Here is a 26254-nt window from a genome sequence, read left to right as displayed (position 1 = left end):
AAACCAGCTTTAAGGAAACCATAGATATTAAAAGTTTCCAAATAAATTATTCTCTTGCATTTGGATAAAATATTGGGAAGATTTTAGAACTTGTACCTAATTAACAGGTCCCCAATTGAGAGCTTGGATGTCTCCTAATTTTGATCTTTGGGCATCACTTCATTTCAGAGAAAAAATGAAAAAGAGACATGCTGATACACTGTTGGAGAGAGAGAGGGAGAGAGAGAGAGAGAGAGAGAGAGAGAGAGGTTTGCAGCACTACCAAATACAATTGATTGTTGATACTAGCAATTAATCACTTTATTCACCAAAATTTGTATACTGAGTTAATAAAGTGATTCCAGTATTTTGTGTGTTTTTGGAGGTATTGTGTGTGTGGTGGTAGGAGAGTATAAAAAAGAGAAAATTATAAAGCCTGTGTTTTCAAGATATTACATACATGAAAGCAGAATTTTAAAGATGCAAAAGGAAACTGAATAAAGTCCATTTAGTAACTGCCACAGATAAATTGAAGTATGTTCATAGGATAACTATCAAAAAATAATAAAATTGAACTATGCTATGTGAGAAAAGAAAGTGGACATATTAGTTTGCAGAAGACAATCTCAAGGGAAATATGTTAGCTATTTCATGTGTTGGAAGGATTGTCATTTGTGGAGAGAATATTCTTATGGTTCCTTAAAGAACAAAACCCATGTATCTCAGTTGGCATACCAAATCCTGCACAATCAGATTCCAAACTACCTTTCCTACTTTATGTCTTTCTAATTGCAATCACACCCGCTCCAGGCAGCTTCTTTCTTACTTCTACATTTTCTATGAATAATTTTCTTATTTAGAATGTCTTACTCCTCTTTTCTGCCTAAACAGACATTTACTCATCCTTTAAAGATCATGATGGATTTCTACAAAACCTCTAACTTCCTATTCTATGCCCACATCCTCAATGAAATGGCCCAAGAATACAAAAACAGAAATACCTTATACAAGCTAGAAGATCTTGATGTCTATTATATAGATATAGGGCAGGTAGGTCTGGGTAGAGAAGACACCAAAAACAACTTGCCACTTTCCTCCTTTAAGGTAGCTGGTATCACAAGTAGTAAGTAGAAGAGATACAAGATGTTTCTCATGGGAACAGACCTCCAAGGATCTCCTTTGTTGAGGTCCTATCAATACTCAAAAATAGGTTTGATTGTATCCTCAGAGTTCTTAAGCTACTATTCCAACTAGAAAGACAGTACTGAGCAAAAACATCAGTAATGAAGACGAGGCTTAACTGTATATGGAGAATACACAATGCAGAAACCTTTATTTATTTATTCATTCATTCATTCATTCATTCATTTATTTATATTGTTATTTTTTAAAATATAATTTATTGTCAAATTGTCTAACATACAATGTGTACAGTGTGCTCTTGGTTTTGGGCGTAGATACCTATGATTCATCGCTTACATACAACACTCAGTGCTCATCCCAAAAAGTGCCTTCCTCAATGCCCGTGACCCCCTTTGCCCTCTCCCCCATGCCCCCATCAACCCTGTTTGTTCTCTGTGTTTAAGAGTCTCTTATGGTTTGCCTCCCTCCCTCTCTGTTTGTAACTATTTTTTTCCTCTTCCCTTCCCCCATGGTCTTCTGCTAAGTTTCTCAAGTTCCAAATATGAGTGAAAACATAGGATATCTGTCTTTCTCTGACTGACTTATTTCACTTAGCATAATACCCTGCAGTTCCATCCAAGTTGCTGCAAATGGCAGGATTTCATTCTTTCTCATTGTCAAGTAGTATTCCATTGTATACATAAACTACATCTTCTTTACCCATTCATCAGTTGATGGACATTTAGGCTCTTTCCACAGTTTGGCTATTGTTAAAAGTGCTTCTCTAAGCATTGGGGTACATGTGCCCCTATGAATCAGCACACCTGTATCCTTTGGATAAATTACTAGTAGTGCTATTGCTGGGTCGTAGGGCAGTTCTATTTTTAATTTTTTGAGGAACTTCCACACTGTTTTCCAGAGCAGCTGCACCAGTTTGCATTCCCACTACCAGTGCAAGAGGGTTCCCATTTCTCCACATCCATGCCAGCATCTGTTGTTTCCTGAGATGTTAATCTTAGCCACCCTGACTGGTGTGAGGTGGTATCTGAGTGTGGTTTTGATTTGTATTTCCCTGATGATGAGTGAGGTTCAGCATCTTTTCATGTGTCTGTTGACCATCTGGATGTCTTCTTTGGAAAAGTGTCTATTCATGTCTTCTGCCCATTTCTTCACTGGATTATTTGTTTTTAGGGTGTTGAGTTTGGTAAGTTCTTTATAGATTTTGGATACTAACCCTTTATCTGATATGTCATTTGCAAATATCTTTTCATGTTCCGTTGGTTGCCTTTTAGTTTTGTTGATTGTTTCCTTTGCAGTGCAGAAACTTTTTATCTTGGTGAGGTCCCAGTAGTTCATTTTTGCATTTTAATTCCCTTGCCTTTGGAGACGTATCAAGCAAGAAATTGCTGCGGCTGAGATCAAAGAGGTTGTTACCTGTTTTCTCCTCTAGGGTTTTGATGGTTTCCTGTCTCACATTTAGGTCTTTCATCCATTTTTAGTTTATTTTTGTGTATGGTGTAAGAAAGTGGTCTAGTTTCGGGGTGCCTGGGTGGCTCAGTCGGTTAAGCGTCTGATCAGGTCATGATCTTGTGGTTCATGAGTTCGAGCCCTGCATTGGGCTCTGTGCTGACAGCTCAGAGCCTGGAGCCTGCTTCAGATTCTGTGTCCCCCTCTCTCTCCATCCCACCCCTGCTTGTGCTCTCTCTCTGTTGTTCAGAAATGAATAAACATTAAAAAAAATTTTAAGAAAGTGGTCTAGTTTCATTCTTCTGTATGTTTTCTGTCCAGTTCTCCCAGCACCATTTGCTAAAGAGTCTGTCTTTTTTCCATTGGATACTCTTTCCTGCTTTGTCAAAGATTAGTTGGCCATACATTTGTGGGTCCAATTCTGGGTTCTGTATTCTATTCCATTTGTCTATGTGTCTACTTTTGTGCAAATACCATACTATCGTGATGATTACAACTTTGTAACTTTGTAGTAGAGGCAAAAGTCTGGAATTGTGATGCCTCCTGCTTTGGTTTTCTTAGAAACCTCTATTTAGAAGGCTGGTCCATTATTCTACCTGATGTGCAGATGATAAAGCTAAAATAATAAAAGCAGTATGTTTTGATGTAACAATAATCAGAAAGCACTGTTTCAGAAACAAACTCAAATATAAGTTTTACTAACTTCTCTTAGCCTCAATTTCCTGAGCTGTAAAGCAGAGATGGTAATAGGATAATAGAGTTGACTTTTTAAGATAACACATATCAAATGCTTAACAGTAATTCTTGGCTCTAGAATTACTACAGTTGTTATAATTTTCCATTATCTTTTTAAAAAATGTTTATTTTTGAGAGAGAGAGCATGTGTGTGTGCTGAGTGAATGGGGCAGGGCAGAGAGAGAGGAGAGAGGGGAGGGAGGGAGGGGGAGAGAGAGAGAGAGAGAGAGAGAGAGAGAGAGAGAGAGAGAGGATCCATGCAGGCTCTGGGCTGAATAGTATACAGCCCGATACAGGGCTTGAATCCACAAACTGTGAAACCATGACCTGAGTCGAAATCAAGAGCTGATGTTTAACCCACTCAGCCACCCAGGAGCTCCTCCATTATTATTTTAATATAATAAAATTTGGGATTTCAAAACACTTTGAAAATAATTCCACAACAATGTTGCAACAACAATGATTAAAAGTTTCAGAGAAAATAGAGCTTGACCATTACTTCCTGAATTGCTTCTTATAACTACTGATGAATAGTTAGTTACATAATATTCGCATGCAAAAAGCCTTATTTAGCAAGCACCAAAGACACAATGCATGAGGAAAATGTTACTTGATTTGCTACACAAAAATGGAAACAATTTTAATTAAAAAAAAATTAAGTGGCAAACAATGTGGGGAAAATAGTCCTGATATAAGTGGGAAGTTAAATATATTTAAAATATACAAAGCACTAACTACTCAGTAAGCAAAATATAAATACAATGATAAAAACATGGGGAAAAATTAAGTAATGCATGAATGCATTCAATAAATATTTAATGTATTCACTACTGCACTGGGAACTAGAATCTAGTAATAAAATGAGAGATACAGCATTTACCTGCATGTAGCTTATCTTTAGGAAAATTCACAAAAGCAAAACAGAAAAAAATATATATATAAATTTTCCTCACTAAAAACCAAAGACATGAAAATTAAATCAACATATACATTTTCACCCATCAAGTGGCCAAGTTTTAAAATATACAGGGGCGCCTGGGTGGCTCAGTAGGTTAAGTGTCCGACTTCGGCTCAGGTCATGATCTCACAATCCGTGAGTTCGAACCCCGCGTCAGGCTCTGTGCTGACAGCTCAGAGCCTGGAGCCCGTTTCAGATTCTGTGTCTCCCTCTCTCTCTGCCCCTCCCCTGTTCATGCTCTGTCTCTCTCTGTCTCAAAAATAAATAAACGTTAAAAAAAAATAAAATATACAATGTTGGTGACAAGATGTAGAAGTAGGTTCTCTGCTGGTGAGAATGTAAATTAAAGATACTTTTCTGGAGGGCATGGGAAACTTTTCTTATGTGTTTAGAAAACCACATCATTAGTTTAAGAAATTTAAAAATATATTTATGGTTCTGTAAACACAGTTTAAATAAGTTGTAATAGTTGAAAATCAACTATTATAGAACTAAAAAAATACTCTAGGGTATCTTGTGAAGTGAAAAAATATTTGAAATCGCATTAAACAGAATAAATTGTTTATAGAACATTATAGCAAGTATTGTAGCAATTTCATTTTCCTATGAAAGTTTTTGTACATGCATAAATACTGAAAAATGTTCACTAAAGTAGTAACTATTGTTATCCTTGAGTGAACATTTAATGTAACATTTTTATTTGTTTTATGCTTTCCATATTTTCCAATGATCTATACTGAATATGAATTTTATAATCAAGCAGAAAATCAGTGGGAAGAAAACATGAAGTGACCTCCTCCGTGAAGCCTTGTTCTACCTGCCTAATCAGAGTGGGCTGCTGCTTCCATTCTCAGCATTTTTGTTCTCGCTCACTTTAAACATGTACAAATTTTTTTTATTTTTTAAGTTTATTTATTATTTCAGTAATCTTCACACCCAACATGGGGTTCAAACACATGACCCTGAGATCAAGAATCTATGCCCCTCCGACTGAGCCAGCCAGTACCCCTAAGCATGTACTAATTCTTTATGGGCCTTTTTCTGATGAGGCTGAGCTCCTTCAGAGTGTAGTTATTTCATCTTTTTACTTTATCTTTTTCTTCCCCTTTATGTTCTTCAGTTACTAATTCAAACCCTGAGACAGAGTGGATGCTCTGTGTTATGAGTTGAATTATGCCCCCTAAAAGATATGGTGAAGTCCTAACCCACAGTATCACTGAAATAGTGATATTATGTAGAAACAGGGTCTTTGTAGATGTTAACTGTGAGGGTGGTATCAGGATGAGCCCTAGTCCAATAGGAGTGGTGTCCTTATAAGAAAAGGAGACGCAGGCACAGATTCACAGAGAAATACTCTACAATGACGGAGGCAAATAAGGAAGTGATGCATCTATAAGCTAAGAAATGCCAAAAGTTGCTGGCAACACCAGAAGCTAAGAGAAGGACATAGAACAGATTTTCTCCTAGAGTGTTCAGAGAGGGTAGCCCTTCCAACACTTTGATTTGGGACCTCTAGCCTCCAGAGGTAGAAGAAAACAAATATCTGCTGTTATAACCAATCCAGTTTGTGGTGCTTTGTTACAGCAACCCTACCTAGGAAACTAATATGCTCAGTAAATAATTACTGGATTGCTTCTGCATAACCCCAGGGAGTTAATTCAGAACTGGTGGATGGATTTTACAAGGAGAAGATTCCTGCTCTATATTAGAAGGAATTTTCTTAGAGCCATAGTAGTTCATTGGCGGGATGACTACCTCAGGAGGTACTGAGTTAGCCCTTGTGCCAAGGAATATAAACGTCTGCCCAATAATACTTAATAAAACTGTACAAAGAAAATTCAAGCCATGGATAGTTATTTCAATACTGCTCTAAAATCCACGATTCTCAAATATGACATTAACAAAATAGCTAGCATCTAATTGGAAGTCTAGTCTTTGCAATCCAAGATCCACTGAAATGAATAAGATAAAGCAAGTTCTTGTGGTTTTAGTAGGAGCTGGTAATAGTAGCACCAACTACTGGAATGTGAACAATGCTACGACTCTATAATCAAGTTCCATGGGACAGCACATAATAGGTGTTCAATAAAAAATGATTTTCTTTACTTCAGCTTTTCCAGAAAGAAAAAAAAAAACAAAAAACTATGAATGCCCTGAAATTTCCAAACTCAATACATTTAAAATAAATCTCTATATAAGATAAATTCATGCAATGCACAAAGTTCATTCTAAACACTTAGACTTAGTGGATCTGAGTAGAAAGGAATGCAATTTGTGCACAATTGTGACAAAATACAAGATTGTAACTCAAAAAAAAACAAATATATACTGTCTATAATGAGTCAAAAATACTGCAAGGTGGAAAAGTGACATGAATTTTTTAAAATAAAAAAATTTATTGAAGTGTAAGTAATATACAATGTTATATTAATTTCAGGAGTACAAAATAATGTTTCAATGAGTCTATACATCACTCGGTGCTCACCAAGATAAATGTGCTCTTTTTTAAAAAAATGTTTATTTATTTATTTTTAGAGAGAGAGAGAATCCCAAGCAGTCTCTGCACTGTCAATTCACAGCCCAATGCAGGGCTCAAACTCACAAATTGTGAGATGACCTGAGCCAAGATCAAGAGTTGGACACTTCACCCACTGAGCCATGCATGCACCCCCAAGATAAATGTACTGTTGATCTCCTTTATCTATTTCACCCATCCTCCACCCACCTCCCTTCTGATAATCACCAGTTTGTTCTCTATATTGAAGAGTCTGTTTTTTGGTTGGTCTCGTTTTTTCTTTGTTCATTTGTTTCTTATATTCCAAATATGAGTGAAATCATATGGTATTTGTCATTCTCTGACTTATTTCACTTAGCAGTATGCTCTCTAGGTCTATGTTGTTGCAAATGTCAAGATTTCATTGTTTTTTATGGCTGTGTAATATTCCATATTGTATACATGTATATGTATTATATTATAACATATATTTATATATTTATATAATATATATATATATATATATATATATATATATATATATATATCACCTGTTTATCCATTCATTTGGCTTGCTTCCATATATTGGCTACTGTAAATAATGCTGCAATAGACACTGGGAGCATATATCTTTTCAAATTTGTGTTTTCATTTTCTTTAGGTAAATAGTAGTGGAATTACTGGATCCTATGGTAATTCTATTTTTAACTTTTTGAGGAACCTCCATACTCTTTTCCACAGTGACTGTACCAATCTGCATTGCCACCAACAGTACACAAATGCTCCCTTTTCACCACATTCCCACCAACACTGGTTATTTCTTTTCTTTTTGATTTTAGCCATTCTGACATGCATAAGGTAATACCTCATTGTGGTTGTGATTTGCATTTCCCTGATGATCAGTGACATTGAGGATCTTTTCATGCATCTGTTGACCATCTGTATGTCTTCTTTGGAAAAATGTCTCTTCAGATCCTCTGCCCATTTTTTAATCAGATTATTTGTTTTTTTGGTGTTGAGTTGAATAGGTTCTTTCTATTTTTGGACATTAACTCCTTATAAGATATATCATTTGAACTATCTTCTGCCATTCAATAGGTTGCCTTTTGTTTTGTTGAGTTTCCTTAATTGTGTGAAAGCTTTTTATTTTGATGTAGTACCAAGTTTACTTTTGCTTTTGTTTCCTTTGAGGAGACGTATCTAGAAAAATGTTTCTATAGCCAATGTCATATAATACAGAAATTATAAACGATGTCACATAATAAATTATAAACAAATATATGCTGAATATAATGAGTCAAAAGTACTGCAAGATGGGAATACTGCAAGATGAATTTTTTTTTAATGTTTTTATTTTTGAGAGAGAGGGAGACAGAGCACGGGGGTGGGGGAGTAGGGGCAGAGAGAGAGGGAGACACAGAATCTGAAACAGGCTCTAGGTTCTGAACTGTTAGCACAGAGCCCGACGTAGGGCTTGAACTCACAAACTGTGAGATCATGACCTGAGCCGAAGCCGGAATCTTAACTGACTGAGCCACCCAGGCACCCCAAGATGAGTTATTTTTAACAACACATTTAAATTATTGGAATAAAGAATATTCTTTCTTTATTGTGCTTGTGGAGAAGAAAACATTGAGTCAAAATATATTTAACTGTAAATGTCTGGTGACATAGAGGTTAAAACATCCTTCGAATAGGTAAGACGGCTGTAGCTCACTTTCAGTGCTTTTTGTGGACTATTATTTTCCAAAAACAAACCAAATACAAACTCATCAATTTTATATGTATATGTGAATAAATACATATATCTGTATATGTATGTATATATCTAGATTTGTAAAGATTTATAAACTGTTGCAGTTTAGGGTATAGATTAAACACACATCCACACATGTATTTTTTCTCATTTATGATCCATCTCTGTTAGAACTGATTTTTAATAAAATGTTCATATCTACCGAAATGTTACCGTTTTTCTCCTTACTGCCCCCTCCAGGTAAAATTTAGAAGCAAATGTCATATTACATAACATTTTTTTGTGTTTTTTTTACCCTGAATTGATAGTAATAGACAGTGAAATTATATCTAATCCCCAGCCCAAATAACTCCTTATATATATATATATATATATAATCTTTCCCGATTATATATATGTCCTGTGCAAAGATTAGTTTGTTGTTTCAACATTTTAAGAAACTACAGTCATAGTTAGAAAAGAGTAGCGTATGATAAAGGTTTATTTAAAATATGCCTCCAAACTGGGCTGGAACCCTGAAACGTTAGGTCTCCTTCTAAAATGTATACCTGAATTCACAAATCTTTCAGATTATGCCTGTACAGAGTTGATGACTCACGCAATTTGTTCAAATAGGCTTCTGTGGTACCTTTCCAGGCTGCTCCAACAAAAATATTTTTAAGTGCAAGGGACCTTTTACTTGAGAACCTTTCTACACACTGAAAAGTTTATTTCAATAAGTCTGCCTTTTAGAACTAAATAAGCTGTGAAACCAAAAATGCAAAATAGATATTAAACACCTGTACAGTTTTTAGTTACATATTATTAATTACTTTTTTGAGAAGTTTCCTTAATGGAGTCTCTGTACTATCTGCTCTCAAAAAAAAAAAAAAAATCTGACAGCAGCACAGTACATGAAAATCCAGGTGAGGGAAAAAAAGATGGTTAAAGCAATCTGAGATCTCTATTAGAGTGTGTGAATTCCAGCATGCACTTACTGCACTGAGATGTTGGGGATACAGCAGGCAGATTTCGATATTCATTAGCTACCTGCCCTTGGGCAGTTTGCTTCATTTCCAGTAGTCTGTGCAAATTAGATAAGTAGTACCTACATGCTAGCCCTGTTGCAAAGTTAAAATTAGATGCTACCCATAAGATGTCTGTCACCTGGGAACACTTAACAAATATTGACATTCTTTCCTTTTTTGCTGAATAATTGGGATAGGAGATACAGGAGGAATCAAAACAGCCTTAGAAATACTCATCATAGCATTTTGGCTTTTTCTTTCTTCCACATAATATGGGACAATTTATAGAGATGGTTTCAGGGAAGGCAGGGTACTGTCAGTGCCTTTCACTTATTTCATTTTTGGTAGAAATTATGTGACTACAAAATAGCATTTTCAGAGACAGGGATCTGAACTGAAGGATGAGTGAATGTGGCTGTGCTGAAATATTTCTTATTTCACAAATTTCAAGAGCACGTTCACACACAATCCCACTCACATCATTATGTATCTGCAGTAACACATGGTTGTTTGAGGTGGAGCCAGGTGTATGGCCAGGCTTGGCCTAAGTACACATGGCAAACACAGCTTGGGTGATTTAAACCTCCATGTTTCCCAGTCATCTGATAGGCTCCCCGACAGAATGCTGTGGGTGGATGGTGTTGATGCCAGAAGAGGTAAGAGAAATAAAGACAAACTTCAGGGTATTATCATGGTTGGTTTCTCTCCAGTGCACGGAGGTCTCCACAAGTTTGATATTCATTCATTTATTCTTTCAACAAATATTAACTACCAAACTTATGCCCGACTTTGTATGGTTACTGACCAAAATATAGCAGTGAACACAATGGATACTACTCTTGCCATTAACAACATGGAGGCCACTCAGTCTAGCATTGGAAAGAAGATGAATCCTATAAGTACTCGTGAAGATGATTAGAATATTGCTAAAAAGGAAGAATGGATAGCCCCATGAGCACAACATGAAAGATTTACAGACATCACTAGAAGATAGCTAAAATATCTGAGACAATTGTGTTTTTGCAATAAGATGATACATAAATGTGTGGCCACAGCTACCACTTAGAATAAATAGGTAAAAATAAACTGAAAGAACCATTGAAAGATTTTCTGAATATAAAGCATTTTACATAATGAGTCTCATTTGGGTAATTCACAAAAGCCTGATGATTACCATTTATTTAGATGGAAATATAACTTCAAGAATTCCTTCCAGAGGATTCTAAGCACACGAGTATCTTTAAGTTGGCCTTTTAGTGATAAAATATCCATATAATTTATCAAGGTATGATATATCTGATGTCTCTGTTTTCTGGTTTTAGTAATTAAATTGTCAAGCCTGTTAACTGACCTTAAAAGACATGACCTCAGACTCAAAATAATGAAATGCAGCCGGTAAAATTAAGAAAGATAACATAGGGGTGCCTGGGTGGCTCAGTTGGTTAAGTGTCTGACTTCACCTCAGGTCATGATCTCACAGTTTGTGAGTTCAAGCCCCTCATCGGGTTCTGTGCTGACAGCTCAGAGTCTGGAGCCTCCTTTGGATTCCGTGTCTCCCTCTCTCTCTGCCCCTCTCCCGCTCACACTCTGTCTCTATCTCAAAAATAAATAAACATTTAAAAAACAAGATAACATAAAGAATGTTTAGGTATATTAACAACTAGTAGAGTGTCTTTCTGGGCAGAATAGGGATCAAGACATATTGAGTCTTTCTGTGGCTGTAATTCACAGGCTTGCTCTGCTGCTTTCTGCTAATCACTGAAAGGGCCTTAATTGGCTTTTGAGAAATTCCAGTCATTTCTTAGAGTTATAAAATGTTTCTTTTTCCTTCCATGTTGCCCAAGAAGAAAAAATATATTTGCATAAATTCATTCCTGTGTTGTCAGCATAAAGTCTCTACACAGCGTTTTTCCAATCAGAATGAAGCAATTTTCTGTATTATTTCCAAAATCAAGGACTCTTCTCTTCCTAAGATTTTTATTTCCAAAGTACTGCGGGGGCGGGGGAGCTAATACAGTTATCTAGAAACTTAATTTCATTTATTTCTCTCTTTCTACCTCCAGCCCCTCACACACCCATTTTGGATCATGTATTTTTCATATGTAACTTCTGAGAAAAACTATAACATAGTTTCTAAGTCCTGTTTCCAGACTCAGCATGTAAATCCTCTTACTTTCATCATTGCCTTCACCAAGCTTTCCAGATAATGAATATTTTATATTAAAAGTACAGATCATTGGACCTTAGTATATATTCAACTTCAGTTTTTTAAAGTTTCTTTTTTGTCAACTCAGGGCTCCTTTTTTTTTTTTTTCCTAACTTTTTAGTGAACTTTCTAATTTTGACATCTATGTAGAAAATGTATCTATTTTTGCCTTCTGTCTGTCTCACACTGTATTATTAGGAAAGAACTTTTCAGTATGAATTTTATGAGATCAAGTGGATGACTAATTCCTGTCACACTGTTGCAGGTAGGTTTCTTAACTCTTCCTCTTCTGACTTCTGAAGATATCCCCTACTCTGTGGTCTGCTGCTCAGCATCATCTGCTATGCAGAAAAGGCCTAACCAAGTCAAATACAGAGTTATTTTTAAAAATAATTACTTCAGGCAGGGGGTTTCCTTGAGTGCAGGTAATAATTCTCTTTCTTGATCTAGGTTCTGGTTACATGGATGTGTTTTGTTCACTTTGTGAAAATGCATCTAGCTATACACTTCTGATTTGTGCACTTATCTTTGATAAAAAGGTTTGCTAAACAAAATATACTGCTTTAAAAATCACTTTTTGTTTAAGTTCAATTACACTGTGGCCTATTTTTCCATTGAGGTGTTCATCAGTATTCAATCGGTCAACACGGGTTCTCCCAGTAACTCAGGCCAAAATCCTCAGGGTCGTTCTTGACTCCTTTCTTTCCCATGCCCGTGTCCAATCTGTAGGCAAATGCTGCCAACTGTATCATCAAGATAATCTGTAGTCCTACCACCTCTTCCCACTCCACTGCTACCCCACCAGCCAAGCCAACATCTTTTGCACAGCTTACTATAAATGGTCTCCCTGCTCCCACACTGCCCCTCGCCCCACATTTAGGAGCCACAGATCCTATCCAATGTAAAATAAATTTTATCATTCTTCTGTTTCCAACCTTTCATTAGCTTCATGTTTTGCCCCCAAGTAACAGCCAAATCATTACTGTGGCTCACAGTGTCCTATACCATTGTCCTGAGGTGACTGCTCTGATGTCATCTTCTACCATTCACTCCTTCACTCACTCTTCACTCTGCCTCACCCCAGTGGCCTCCTTGCTGCTTCTCCAACACACTAGACAAGCTCCAGCATCAGGTTCCTTGCCATTTCAGTTCCCTTGGTCTGAAGAGTTTTTTCTTAATTAATGTGTCTTGCTCTCCAAACCTTTGATCTTAACACAAATGTCACCTTCTCACTGAGACCCTCCCTGATGATCTTATTTAAAATCGCAATTGTCTCAGGGTGCCTGGGTGGCTCAGTTGGTTAAGCGTCCAACTTCGGCTCAGGTCATGATCTCGTGGTTTGTGAGTTTGAGCTCCGTGTCAGGCTCTGTGCTGACAGCTTGCTCAGAGCCTGGAGCCTGCTCCAAATTCTGTCTCCCTTTCTCTCTGCCCCTGCCTCGCTCATACTCTGTCTCTGTTTCTCTCAAAAATAAATAAACATTAAAAAAAAAATTTTAATTGCAACTGTCTCCATCCAGCATTTCTAGTCCCCTTCCCGTTTTCCTTTTAGATTTACAATCACTTAATATGCCAGATAGATAGATGTAGATAGATTAGATAGATAGGGATATGTATAGATAGGGTTGGCAAAAGATTGCTTTATATCTCTTGATAACCATGAGATTTACATTCCTGGAAAAAAATGTGATTATTTAAAAACACTGTTAGCAAAAACAAGGCATCAAAAAAAGATAAATGATACGTTTTAAAAACAATCAAAATAATGTTTCATGTGTAGATTTGAAACCTGGTAAATAGAAGTTATAGAAGGCATTTACTTCTGAAACAACCTAGATTAATCAGCAATAAAATTCCACCCTCAGGCACTCCTTCTGATTTCCCTCAATTGTTCCCAAAATATTGCTGAGGCTTTGTCTTCCACTAGGTTTTCATTCCTAGGACAATTGTACTTGTTTATATTTTTTACTCAGCCCTTATTGAAATAAAGATTTTACATGCTTACATATGAATTATTTCCTGTTTCCCAATTAAAGGCAGGACTCTCTTGGTGTATCATGAAGCCAATTTAGTGGGCTGTGGCAATGCTTTGATAATATAGATTAAAAAATAAAAACATTAGTGTGAATTCTAAATATCAAAGATAAATAATACTTTACAAAACTTCTGTTTCAGATGTGTGTGTGTGTGTGTGTGTGTGTGTGTGTGATGATGCTCAATAAATTTCCGAGTGAGGTTTGCAGTGAAAAAAGTTTGGAAAACACTGTTGTACGCATATCTGCTGCCTCAAGCCACCCAGAAACTTGCACAACTTGTATCCGATGTTTGCTTTAACCTAGAAAATATCCCTACGTTTGTTTATTTGGGGATGAGAGATGATGAGGATCGAACATTTCTAGGAATCAAAAGGTTGTCAGCCACAGAATATATTATTCCCAGAAAGAAGATTTCAGTGGAACAAAGAGGTTACCCAGCAGCACCAAAGTGGTCACTGGCCAAAATGGTTATCAATGATTCAGTGCTTCCTTTTCTTGGATGACATCTCTCATTATAAATAGGGTTAAATTGGGGTGTCTGGGTGGCTCAGTCGGTTGAGAGTCCGACTTTGGCTCGGGTCATGATCTCGCGGTTGGTGAGTTCGAGCCCTGCGTCGGGCTCTGTGCTGACAGCTCAGAGCCTGGAGCCTGCTTCAAATTCTGTGTGTGTGTGTGTGTGTGTGTGTGTGTGTGTGTGTGTGTGTGTCTCTTTCTGCCCCTCCCCCACTCACACTCTGTCTCTCCCTCTCTGAAAACTAAAAAAACATTAAAAAAAAAATAGGGTTTAATAATATATTTTAAAATCCCAAGCACAATATGAAATATTGTGCATCCATTTGCTTCAGTTTTTGGAGAGGACTATATAATTCTACAGCATTCTGTATTTGTTTCTGACCTCTGATCCAAATTCACACTCTCTTCCCTTCAGTCCATGATTAACAGGAGTGGTTCAGAAACAAAATATAACAAAACACCTCGTAGGTCTCTAACATATCATAGTACCTTATCTCCACCCCAAATCCAACCCCTTTACAGCAATACAGAAGCACAATGAGGTTGTCTCATTTGAGGGATCAGCTACCTGTTTTCTTTGCCCTATCTTACCTGTATTAGATTATATATAACAAAAAAATAACATTGACCTAGGTCTATTTAGGATAAATCACATGGAATAGCCATTATTTGACAATTCTACAAAAAAAAGGAGTTTTAGGGAGTTCAAATGAATAGACTAGACATATGGTGGAAGTCTATTGAGAAATTTTGTTCAGGAATTTCAAAGTCTGAATAGTGACGTTCAAATGATCTAGTAAGAAGATAACTCCGTAAGGATGTTTTATGACTTCATGAAATTAGCACTTAATAAATGTCTGTTATTATTCATCTCATTAATACTGTAAACACTTAATGAGCACCTCTGGTGTGCTCAGACTCTTTTTTAGTTATTCAGGATAGAAAGGTGAATAAGACATAACTCCTGAATTTAAGGAACTTTCAGTCTGATGGCTTGTATTCCATTTGAATTTGAGCGGAAGCATTCAAATTCTAAGACTGCCAAATAATTATTATATTGAAAAAATCTATTTTCCATTTTTCTAATTAAGTGTAATTTTTTTTTGAAAAAAGTAGCATCTGCTCATTACTAAAGAAATATTACAGACATGTGTTAAGTTAGAAAGTAGACATCCTGTATTGGTGTCGCCTACTATTCAGAATTATGAGGCATTTCAATGTGACCATATTCTAGACAGTGCTAAGGAATCATTAAGTGGCTATTTTGTAATAAGAATTTGGAGGTCTTGTCTGGATAAAATGCAAATAAGAAAGGAAACAAAGACAACTTAGAGGCCCCATGCCGTCAAAATGCAAATATGGCCAAGGAGTCCTGCGATATATATCCCACACATGTAAATATATATTGTATAAATATACATAACAAAGAAAGTCCAAAGACTCTCGTCAGACAAACCTGAAAGAAAGGAAGATTTCCTGAATAAACATGAAGAACAAAGAAATCCCAAATGAAAAAAACAAATTGTTCAGAGGATTTCTAATAAAAGAAGTGAAAATTTAACTAATGGCATAGGTCAGTCTGACGATTTTAAGCCTGACTCTTGCCATCCTGACATCAAGTAGCAAAGGATTAAAAAGCCAAAAGCCCCTCAGCAAATTCAGCCAGCAGGGCCTTCGACAGAATGTCTCTGCTCTCTCAGAGCCATCTGGGTCCAGAAGCCACCTACTTCTTCTAGCCTTCTCTGGGACAGACAGCGCAGTGGGGACCAGCAGTGGTGAGGTACCAAGGGAACACTTAAAAGAGTTTATTCCAGGGGTGCCTGGGTGGCTCAGTCAGTTGGGCATCCGACTCTTGATTCTGGCCCAGGTCATGATCTCATGGTCCGTGGGTTCAAGCCCCATGTCCAGCTCTGTGTGATAGAGTACAGCCTGCTTAGGATTCTCTCTCTCTCTCTCCTTTGCCCCTCCCCTACTCACACATGCGTGATCTTGCTCTCTCTCAAAAGTAAATAAATTAATGAAAAAAAAGAGCTTGTTCCAGAGCATGCACTGTATAAACCCATCGGCATTCCTTGACAGCAATAAATAAATTGTCTCTAGGACTAGGGTAAAAGAATAGAGGGACTATAATAGTGAGAAGTCAAACTATCTGCAATAGTAGTTTTCAAGCTTTTGGTCTCAGGACATCTCCATAGTCTTAAAAAAATTATTAAGGATGCCAAAGAGCACATTTTAAAAGGGTTATAACTATTGATATTTACTAATTACAAATTAAAATGGAGACAAGTTTATATACTATTTCACTTGTTAAAAAATAGCAATATATGTTGACAAATATTTTTATGAAAAATAACTGTTGAGTGACATGCCTCCACAGATGTCTCATGCTCCAAGACAACTTGTTATGTATATCAAGAAGCCAATGCTCTGACAGCTCATTATTTAGGTTTTCTCATGGTTTAATGGGCAGCAAGCAGCCTTTAAACTAGGGTCTCCCTCCAGGACAAAAAGCAGGCTTGCTGACTGCCAGCTATCAACAGCAGGTTCCCCAAACTCAGCCTCTCTCTCCTGTCTGCAACCCACTGTGTGTACAGGCATCCATCCAGGCCTGTCTGTGCTGACCCTGAGGAACTGGTACTCACTCGGGGAAACTGATGTAAACATACTGACACTCTGGCTACTGGTTTTGCTGAGAATAATAAAATCTTTTGATTCTGACACAGGAGTCTCTTGTCTCCTGTCAGCCTCCATTAAACTGTAGTAAGCTAATTTGTTAGCTTTTAAGTAGAGTAAAACCTTAGACCCTTTATAGTTCTTGATAACCACAACCAAAAAAGGCAATGAAAACAGCGGTATTAACATTTTTGTAAATCTCTAATGTCTGATTTAATAAAAGAAAGATTTCTCATCTGATTCAATCCTTGCAATATATCATCTTGGCTAAAATTTATCCAGAAAATCTGGCCTCACACAGACATGCAGCTGGAAAAGAGACAACTCTGTTGACCTCCTAAAAGGATTTCAGGATCCCAGTGGTCCTTGGACCACACTTAGAGAACCAATGAGCCATGACTATGCAGCTGACTACACTACAATAATTTTACCACAGAATAGTCTGTGTTTACATGACTCAGCCATTCCACAAAATTCTTGCTTTAGAAGATGAAGCTGTAAATACATTAGAATTATTTGTTTCGCTACTGTTATTGTTGCTTTTACTATTTGTTGTTTATTATTTGCTACAAGAACTTTCTGAAAATCCATTTATCCAAGTAATCAGCCATTAAACTTGCCCTCATCTGAGTAATAGATCATTCATCAGTCTCATCAAAGATTGTTTATTCTTCAAGGCTAACTTCAAAATCTGTGTTGCTGGGTCCATCAATCCTAAACTATTATTTCATAAACCTTGCCCAATCCCAACAGCCCTCCTGTCACATTGAAAGACCTGTCTTAAACAAGACTCTTCAACTCCAACAAATACCTGCCTTTGACTTCCCCTTCCTGAGATGCTTCTGAAGCACACTGTCAATATGATGATGTTCCTTAATGCAATAAGAGATAACTTGCTCTTCCTTCATAAATAGGTTAGTTTGGTAGGTTTTATAAGTTATTGTTAATTGACAATCTATTTCTTATATAGATCATTGCTTATCCAATAAATGAATCTCTGTTCTGAAAAAGTAAGCATCAGATGTGCTTAACACAATCTTTTCTGCACACATTAGGAAAATAAAGTTCTGGGGTCTTTCATCACATGGAGAAATATTGGTATTCAATCTACCATTAAATAATATAAAATTAGGGTTGTCAGATCTAGCAAATAAAATATAGGAAACTCAGTTAAATTCTAATTTCAGTAAAATAATGAATAGTTTTTTAGTACAGGCATGTCCCAAATATTGCGCTGGGCATCCTGTGTTTTATCTGGCAACTCTATCTAACACGTGTGGCAGGACTTGTGGTTCTACTTTAACAATACACATCCTCCAATTGCTTATTATTCATGATCCTGAAAGATCTTAATGACTTTACAAAACTGAATTCAATAATTATTTCAGGTTATTTACTTTAGGTTGGTAGACAAATTACAGATGAAGTACGGAGAGAACAAAATTCTAATGTAGTCAAAAAAAACCCTCTCACTCTGTCAAAGAATCTTGAAACCTTTGTTTTACTTAAATCATTGAGCACCAAATTTTAAGGTTTCAGCTACAACTGCAGGCTAAAAAGCTATTTGTCACCCTACTATAAAAGCTGGATTCAGTCATGGGCTTGCAGACACTATACATAGTACATAAGAAAGTAAGCGGAGAAACAGGCAAGCACAGGTGATGCCAAAGATGACACTATTATAATAACAAGTGTCAAAGTTTTTAGTTTTTAATAGACCCCATATATTTGAAATGGTACAATCCTTAGTCTTTGGATTTCAGAGCATAAATGTTTTACATTTAATGCTCAACCCCACACAGATATCCAAAATTTGTTGTTTGTTTTTATTTTTTATTTTAAGGAGAGTGAGGGAGGGGGAGAGGAGACAGAGGGGGAGAGAGAAAGAATTTGTAAGCAGCCTCCACACTCAACATGAAGACCAACACAGGGCTTGATCCCACAACCCTGGGATCATGACCTGAGCCAAAACCAAGAGTCAGACGCATAACCCACTGAGCCACACAGGTGTCCCCAGCCAACATTTGTTAAGAGCATCTAATGTTCAAGGTGAATGAAGAACAAGAACAATCTTCAAACTACTCTGCTATGGTCCTATAATTTTGCATAACTAAAGCTTTTTAAGAATTAATTTTTTGTGTATTAATAGCATCATGCCATAAAGGAAAATATACCAAACTGAGAGGCAGAAGTCTTGGATACTTTAGTCTCAGGCATACAGCTATTGTTCTTCAATTTTGGGCAATTTAGTTCCTGTGTTAGTTTGCTAGGGTTGCCATAACAAAGTGGCTTAAGCAACAGCAATTTATTTTCTCACAGTTCTGGGAGATACAAGTCCCACATCGAGGTGTCTGCAGAGGTAGTCACCTCTGAGTCCGTTCTCCTTCACTTGCAGATGGCTGTGTTCTCCCTGTGTCTTCACATCATCTTCCCTCCATATATGCCTGTTATAGACTGAATGTGCATCCCCAAAATTCATATGTTGAAATCCTAATCCTCAATGTGATGATTTAGAAGAAGGGGCCCTGGGGAGGTGATTAGGTGATGATGGTGTTGCCTTCACGAATGGGGTTAGTGCTCTTATAAAAGAGACCCCAGAGAGCCTTTGCCCCTTCCACCATTGAGGGCAGGGCCAAAAGACAGGCTGTTTATGAACCAGAAAGCTGGTCCTCACCAGACACCAAATCTGTTGGCACCCTGATCTTGGAGTTCCCAGCCCAGAACTGTGAGAAATAAATCCTGTTGTTTATAAGCACCCAGTCTATGATACTTTCTTATAGCAGCCCAAATGCACAGGACAATGCCTATGTCCAAACTGCCTCCTAGAAGGACACATTTCATATGGAATTACCCTATTAACCTTATTTTCTTAATGTTTATTTTTTGAGAGAGAGAACATAAACAGGGGAGGGGCAGGGAGAGAGGGTAGAGAGGATCTGAGTCAGGCTCTGCACTGACACTCTAACAGCAGTGAGCTCGATGCCAGACTTGAACTCACGAACCAAAAGAACATGACCTGAGCCAAAGTCAGCTGCTCAACCAAAGGAGTCACTCAGGCCCTCCACTAATGACTTCATTTTAAATTAATTACCTCTTTAAAGATCGTGTCTGAGTTAGGACTCCAATATATTAATTTACAGGGACACAATTCAGCCCATAACTGTTCCCATTTCTGATAAGGGTATTGGAATTGATCATTTCTAAAGTCTGTGATTCATACCATATATTCTAAATCAGATTACCTGTTACATTTTATGGACTACAAAATTAAAACTAGTGGGTATAAAGCTCAAGAAAACTAATATTCATCAATGGAAATGTCTGAAATCATGCCATTATAATGTTAATGAATACCACAGATGGTAAATGTTCATTTGAATTTCAAATAGTTGTAGCTTTTCAAGTGTACTGAAATGATTCAGCAAAATCTGCATGGTAGAAAAAAATGTAAATAATTGTCTTTCTCTTATTCCAGTAGAACCTAGGAGGACATTCTACAAATATCTATTGAAATTTCCATGGATTGATACTATTAACAAAAGGCTTTTTACTGAGGCTATGAAAATTAGTTAAGTGTATACCATGGTCTATGGTTTGAGGATATAGGCAGAGACTTGTAGTTGTACCTCTTGTTGTTTTCTTTTTCTTTTCTTTTTTTTTTTCCTGTAGTGATTTTACAGCTAAATTGATAGCATAATATGTTTTCTAAGGATCTTTATTCCCATATTCACCTGGAGAAACTCAAAGGGAAAGGCATCTATAACATCTCTATGGTAGATTCAAAGGCTCCCAAAATTCTTAAGATGCATTTTGGTCATGGCCACAGAACCATGAATGCCTTTAATGAGAAGTAATCTATACCAGTGCATAATAAAATCGGTCACATAGAAGAGGAGTACCTTTAAATAAGATTATTCAGGCTTCATTGTAATACATGTAGATTCAGTATGTCTAGGATAGAGCCCATGAGTAAAATTTTTGACAAAGACATTGCACCCTGATACACACACTCCCCCACCAAGAAGATTTTTATGTAGCTGATCCACCTACGTTTGGCAATTGTGGACAAACAGAACCCTGGATCTCACAGACCTTGGAATCTACTATACGACCCCTTCAATCCCTGAAGCATTGAAATGGTTTGGTTTTACTCTCTATGTTTATACTCTCTAATGTGTTTATGAAATCCTATTCCTTAACAATCAAGGAACATTAAGTCCCCAGTTAAGTGTCATAACTGCTTACATGAATTTGAAGAGAAAAGAGCTAAGATTATCCTCTTGCCTGGCCTTTCTTTGGGGTGCATTTTCTCTGTCTTGTACCACTGGTTTGTACGAAACAATTCTGGCAGATTTTGAAACTTAGTGAACACACCATCTAGTTCACTAATACAGGTTTTTTTCTGCCTTTGCCTTTGACTATATTATTTTACAACACAGTAAAGATACAAGTTAATTGTAGAAAACTATTAGTAACGAGAATAATTTCTGTCCATAGGAACACAAATTTTGTCCAGTGGAATGCCATTGATTATTGTCCTGTGAATACTGACCAGTTTTGCCAGTTTGCACCCCTTTGTAAAAATCGTCTCAGCATTCCTTATCTGATAATAAATATATGAGCTCTCATTTCTCATTAATTAATGAGTTAAACAAAAATTTGACAGATACTAACTTGTACAAGAATTATGACCACAACTACTTTTAAAATTTATCCTTTAACCTGTTCGTTAAACAAATATTTATTGACTATATATGAGTACACATTTGCTAGGATAGTAAACAAAAGAGACACAGCCCTTGTTTTTATAGAATATACACGTTAAAGAAAGGAACAAAGAAGGAAACAGGTTTTAAATGAGCAGGCAATTATAGTAAGGTGTCTTTGTGGTGGGCGCCCTCTGTTATAGCTTCCAAGGATCCCAGTATACTGCTAATCTGCTCTTATGTCGTCACCTCCCTTTGAGTATGGGTTGGATTTATTGACCTGTCTTCAAGAAATAGAACCAAACAGAATAGAATAGAGGGGATGGCATGTAATTTAATTTCCAAGACTGAATTCTAAAATATTATAAACTCTGTGTTGAGGACCCCTTCTGGTTCTGCTGCTTGCTTGTTCTTAGGGGATTGGCTGCCATGCTGTGAGCTACACTATGAAGTGTCTCATGTAGCTGAGAACTGAGGTCTCCAACCAACAGCCACATGAATGAGTGTGGAAGCACATCTTCCCACAGAAACACCTGGAGAGGACTGCAGCCCCAGCCAACCCCTTAACTGCAAACCTGTGAAAGACCCTGAACCAGAGGCCCCTGGATTCCTTTACTCACAGTAACTGTACCATAATGAGTGTTATTGTTTTAAACCATCACATTTAGGATAAATAGTTATACAAGAGATAACTATTATAGTCTTTTTCTTGGTAAACCATTAGAATAGTCTATCACAAATGCCCCAAAAGGAACCACAAAGCTTAGGGTCAGCTTGGGGATCTTACATCTAACATTGTTACCCTTAAGCCTAATTGTCCAGGAATTAGTTTCAGAGTATCCAGGTCCAGGTGAACCAACACTGGTAACTGTAGACACAACAGCACACATATCCAGAAAGAAAGAAAAAAAAAAAGGGTGATTCTATGGCAACTTCCAATGTATTTTATTAAAAATCCCTTTGACAAGCTGTATGTAATAGCAAAAGACATTCCAGATTCTACCCATATGTCTATCCCAAGTTCTAGAAAATTCTATTTCAGAGGAAACATTGGTCCTTCTGTGCTAATGCAGAGGAAAGGTTGTTTGTTGGCATTTGCCAAGTATAGGCTAATGTCCAGGAAATTTGTCATAAGGCTATCCATAATGTAGCCCCTTTCCCAATATAAAATTAAATATAAAATAATCGATCAACAACTCAAAACATTTAAATATCATTGAACTAGGGGCATCTGGCTGGCTCAGTTGGAAGAGCATGCAACCCTTGGTCTTGGGGTGGTGAGTTTGAGCCTCATGTTGGGTGTAGAGATTACACACATACACACATACATACATACATACATTTAAAAAAAGTATTTAAAAAGTATTTTAAAAAATCGTAAAAAAAAATCTTTGAACAAAATTTAGTAATATATATTTGGTTGCCTCCTGAGTGGAAAAACCCAGAGGACCAGAGAATAGGAGCGAGAGGAAAAATTCATCTCAACAGTGTACTTGTTGGTAGTTTTAAATTCTTTATACTCTATATAGATATTATCTAATCAAAGGGTTATTAACTAAAATGTATACACTCTGAATCATATTAATATTGCACAATTTATCTTTCCCTTTCAGTTTTATGATTCTCAACATTTCTTTTTTCTACCTTAGAAGGGAATACTAATTCTAAACATTTTTTTTTCAAAAGTAGTACAAGTACCAGTTTTACACCCCAAAGATATGGCTGCCCCCAACTGCAGTTTTACCTCTAATTTGACTGAGTGTTTCACCCAGCTTCAATCATCTGTGATCAGGAAAGACTTCACCTCTCTTTGGTCTCCTAGAGAGGAGAGCAAACAATGAAACTTCCCACCAGCTTTCAAGCAACTACTTCTTATTAGCTATAGCTTTAGGCAGGTCATCTTAGGTCTGCACCCAGGACACATCTGGATGCCTCCTCATTCAGTCTCTCCAAGACTGGTGGATTGCTGGGATGTGAGCTGCCCTGATATTCTGTCCTTGTTCTTGGAACTTCATAATAGCTCCTCTTCATTGAAGAATCAGAGTAAGAAAGGAGAAGGGGGAAAAACACGTAACAAAACTTAAAATACAAAAAGCCATTTAGGAATGCCTGGGTGGCTCAGACGACTTCTGCTCAGGTCATGATCTCCTGGTTCGTGGGTTCGAGCCCTGTGGCGGGCTCTGTGCTGCCAGCTCAGAGCCTAGAGCCTGCTTCGGATTCTGTGTCCCCCTCTCTCTCTGCCCCTCCCCCACTCTGTCTCTCAAAAATAATAATAAAAAAAACCATTTAAATTGTCCTTAAACCCAGATAATAGTAGCAGTTATTTCAATGAGCTTAGGGTTCTTACCTCTGCTGAATGATTAATGGAAATTCTGTGTCTTCAGAAATACTGAAGCCATCATATCCTAGATTCAGACAAAACAAAATTTTCAACTAATATACAGCAAATTAACTCCCAATTAACCACGACATACCAAAGGTTTTCTACTTTTACTAAAAAAGACCAAATGAGGTCCTGGCCCTGTAACAGATACGGTATTTGTACTGTAGGGATATCTGTTGGTCTGAGAAGATCTCCTTCTAGCTTCGGTGGAGAGGGGAGAGGTCCTGAGAGGGGGTAAAATGAAAGGGAAGCGATGAAGGTGGGCCAGACTCTCCACCCGCTTCTTCACAGAAGAGCCCTCTGCCTTGATGCCCTGATGCTGGGAAAGCACTCACCTCCACACTCCATCAAAGACCTTGTTTGTCTTTGCTTCTTCTCTGTTTCCCACCTTCTCCTACTTCTTGACCTTTCATTTTAAACTCATAGGCTTTATTTTTATTTCTAATCTAGGCTCTCTTAATAGGTATGTTCTTCATTGCTCTCCTAGCTGGATTTCTGCTCTTCACTTTACCTACCAAGCTGTGTGACTCTGGGCAAAGTACCTACTCTTTCTGTGCCTTCCTTTCCTTGCTATAAAATGGAAATAGTAATGGTCCTGTCTCATGACATTATTGAGAGAATTAAATGAGTTAGAAGAGTAACCTTTCTTAGAATAGTGTCTGATATGATATGAAGGATATATAGGGCAGATGTTATTTTTATAGAAAGTTTTACTTATTTCCCCCTTATTCTATTTTTAACCTTCAGTTTATTTTATTGCATTTTAATTTTAGCATTATCTTAGTTCTTTTTCTTAATTTTAGGTTTCTCTATAAATTTAAATCATTATGCTTAATTTTGTCAACTGTCAGCATTCTATAATTGTACACTTCAAGGACTAGTTTAAGCCTGTCTTTCACTTGGGTTTGGATGACCCTCTTTGTTCTCCCATTTCTTCTTTTTGGTTGAATTGAATGGTGGTAATGATTTTTAATGACCCGTCTTCATTACAGGAAACAAGAATTGAGTCTAGAGAAGTGGCTACCAAACTTCAGTGTGTCTTAGAATCACCTAGAGGGCTTATAAAACACAGATTGATGGCACCAGCCCCTAAGGTTTTGATTCATTGGGTCTGGGGCGGGGCCTGGGTGATGCTGAGGTTGTGAGTTGGGGACCACATTCTGAGAACCACCGGTCTGGAAAAGTGTGAATAGGGATAGAGTCCTTATTATAACTAGTAAAAACCCTTCCCATGCAACCTAACCCACTTTCACTATGCGCCCACATGCTTTATTGGATTTTCCCTAACACATTCTACTCCCTGCTCAATATAAACTTTTCCCAAGGCCATTATCATCCTCCCTCCCCTGTATATGGGTCATTAATTGACCAACAAGGTGACTTATTAAAACATTACACTATATATATATACACACACACACACACACACACACACATACATATACATACCACACCATTCTCCTTAAGAGAAAATATTTAAGTCAGAATCCATGGTTTCTAAAATATACAATAATTGGGTTTTAGGCACATCTTGGCAATTCCAGGAGGGAAGAGCAAGGTGAGCCAACCTTACACCCAAGATCCTTCTGAGAAGCCAAGAGTAATGGAGCTCTCAGAGGCCCCACCGGGGTCCTGGGACCTGGAAGTCAGAGTCTTGTCACTGCTTTCAAAATATTCACTTCCAATATAATTTGGGGAGAATAAGGGCAAAGTCCTGCCATAGCTCATCTCTGTCCTCTCCCCTTTCCCCCAGGATAATGGTTTTCCTGTAGTGCATGTACACAATCCCATACATGTTTGTATAATTTTATTTTCTGTGCGTCTAACAATATATAACATTAATATTCATTATATATTTACATACTTTGTATCTTTTTTCAAACTTTCTGATCATGATCTTTGTCTCCCATCTATGATTATTACCTTGTCCCCAACCACTTCAGTCCTCCAAATTCTTAAAGTAAAGCGTTATGGCTGGGCTGGGCTTTTCCAGGCTTTTTTCTTTGTTCATAGAGGGTACAGGATGCTATCCTATGAAAACTAGAGTCCCTCAAAGGGTATTTTATCAAATTTGGATCTAAGCCACTGATAACTCTGATAATGACAATTGCCCTCTTCGCCCCAAATTGCCTGACTGCTTTATGTCTTGCACTGAAAGATTTTCCCATTGAAAGGATTCTTCCCCAATACTAAATAATCTGTCTTCTTCCTGACTCTCATAT

General features: G+C 37.2%; 1 long non-coding RNA gene across 6 annotated transcripts in view; it reads right to left on the bottom strand.

Annotated features, from left to right (window-relative positions):
- Positions 1-26254, bottom strand: part of LOC106970638 (uncharacterized) — a 99718-nt gene that overhangs the window by 41910 nt on the left and 31554 nt on the right. For 3 of the 6 annotated variants that reach the window (XR_008296694.1, XR_008296699.1, XR_008296693.1), the window contains 2 exons: positions 23997-24054; positions 23394-23674 (listed from right to left, as the gene is read on the bottom strand). This is a non-coding gene — a long non-coding RNA (uncharacterized LOC106970638). The remainder of the gene's footprint in view (positions 1-23393; positions 23675-23996; positions 24055-26254) is intronic. The other 3 variants (XR_008296700.1, XR_008296695.1, XR_008296697.1) reach the window with 2 other exon arrangements.

The sequence above is a fragment of the Acinonyx jubatus genome, chromosome A2, assembly GCF_027475565.1.
Source record: "Acinonyx jubatus isolate Ajub_Pintada_27869175 chromosome A2, VMU_Ajub_asm_v1.0, whole genome shotgun sequence".
Taxonomy (NCBI): Eukaryota; Metazoa; Chordata; class Mammalia; order Carnivora; family Felidae; genus Acinonyx; species Acinonyx jubatus.
This window is presented reverse-complemented; position numbering and strand designations above follow the sequence as displayed.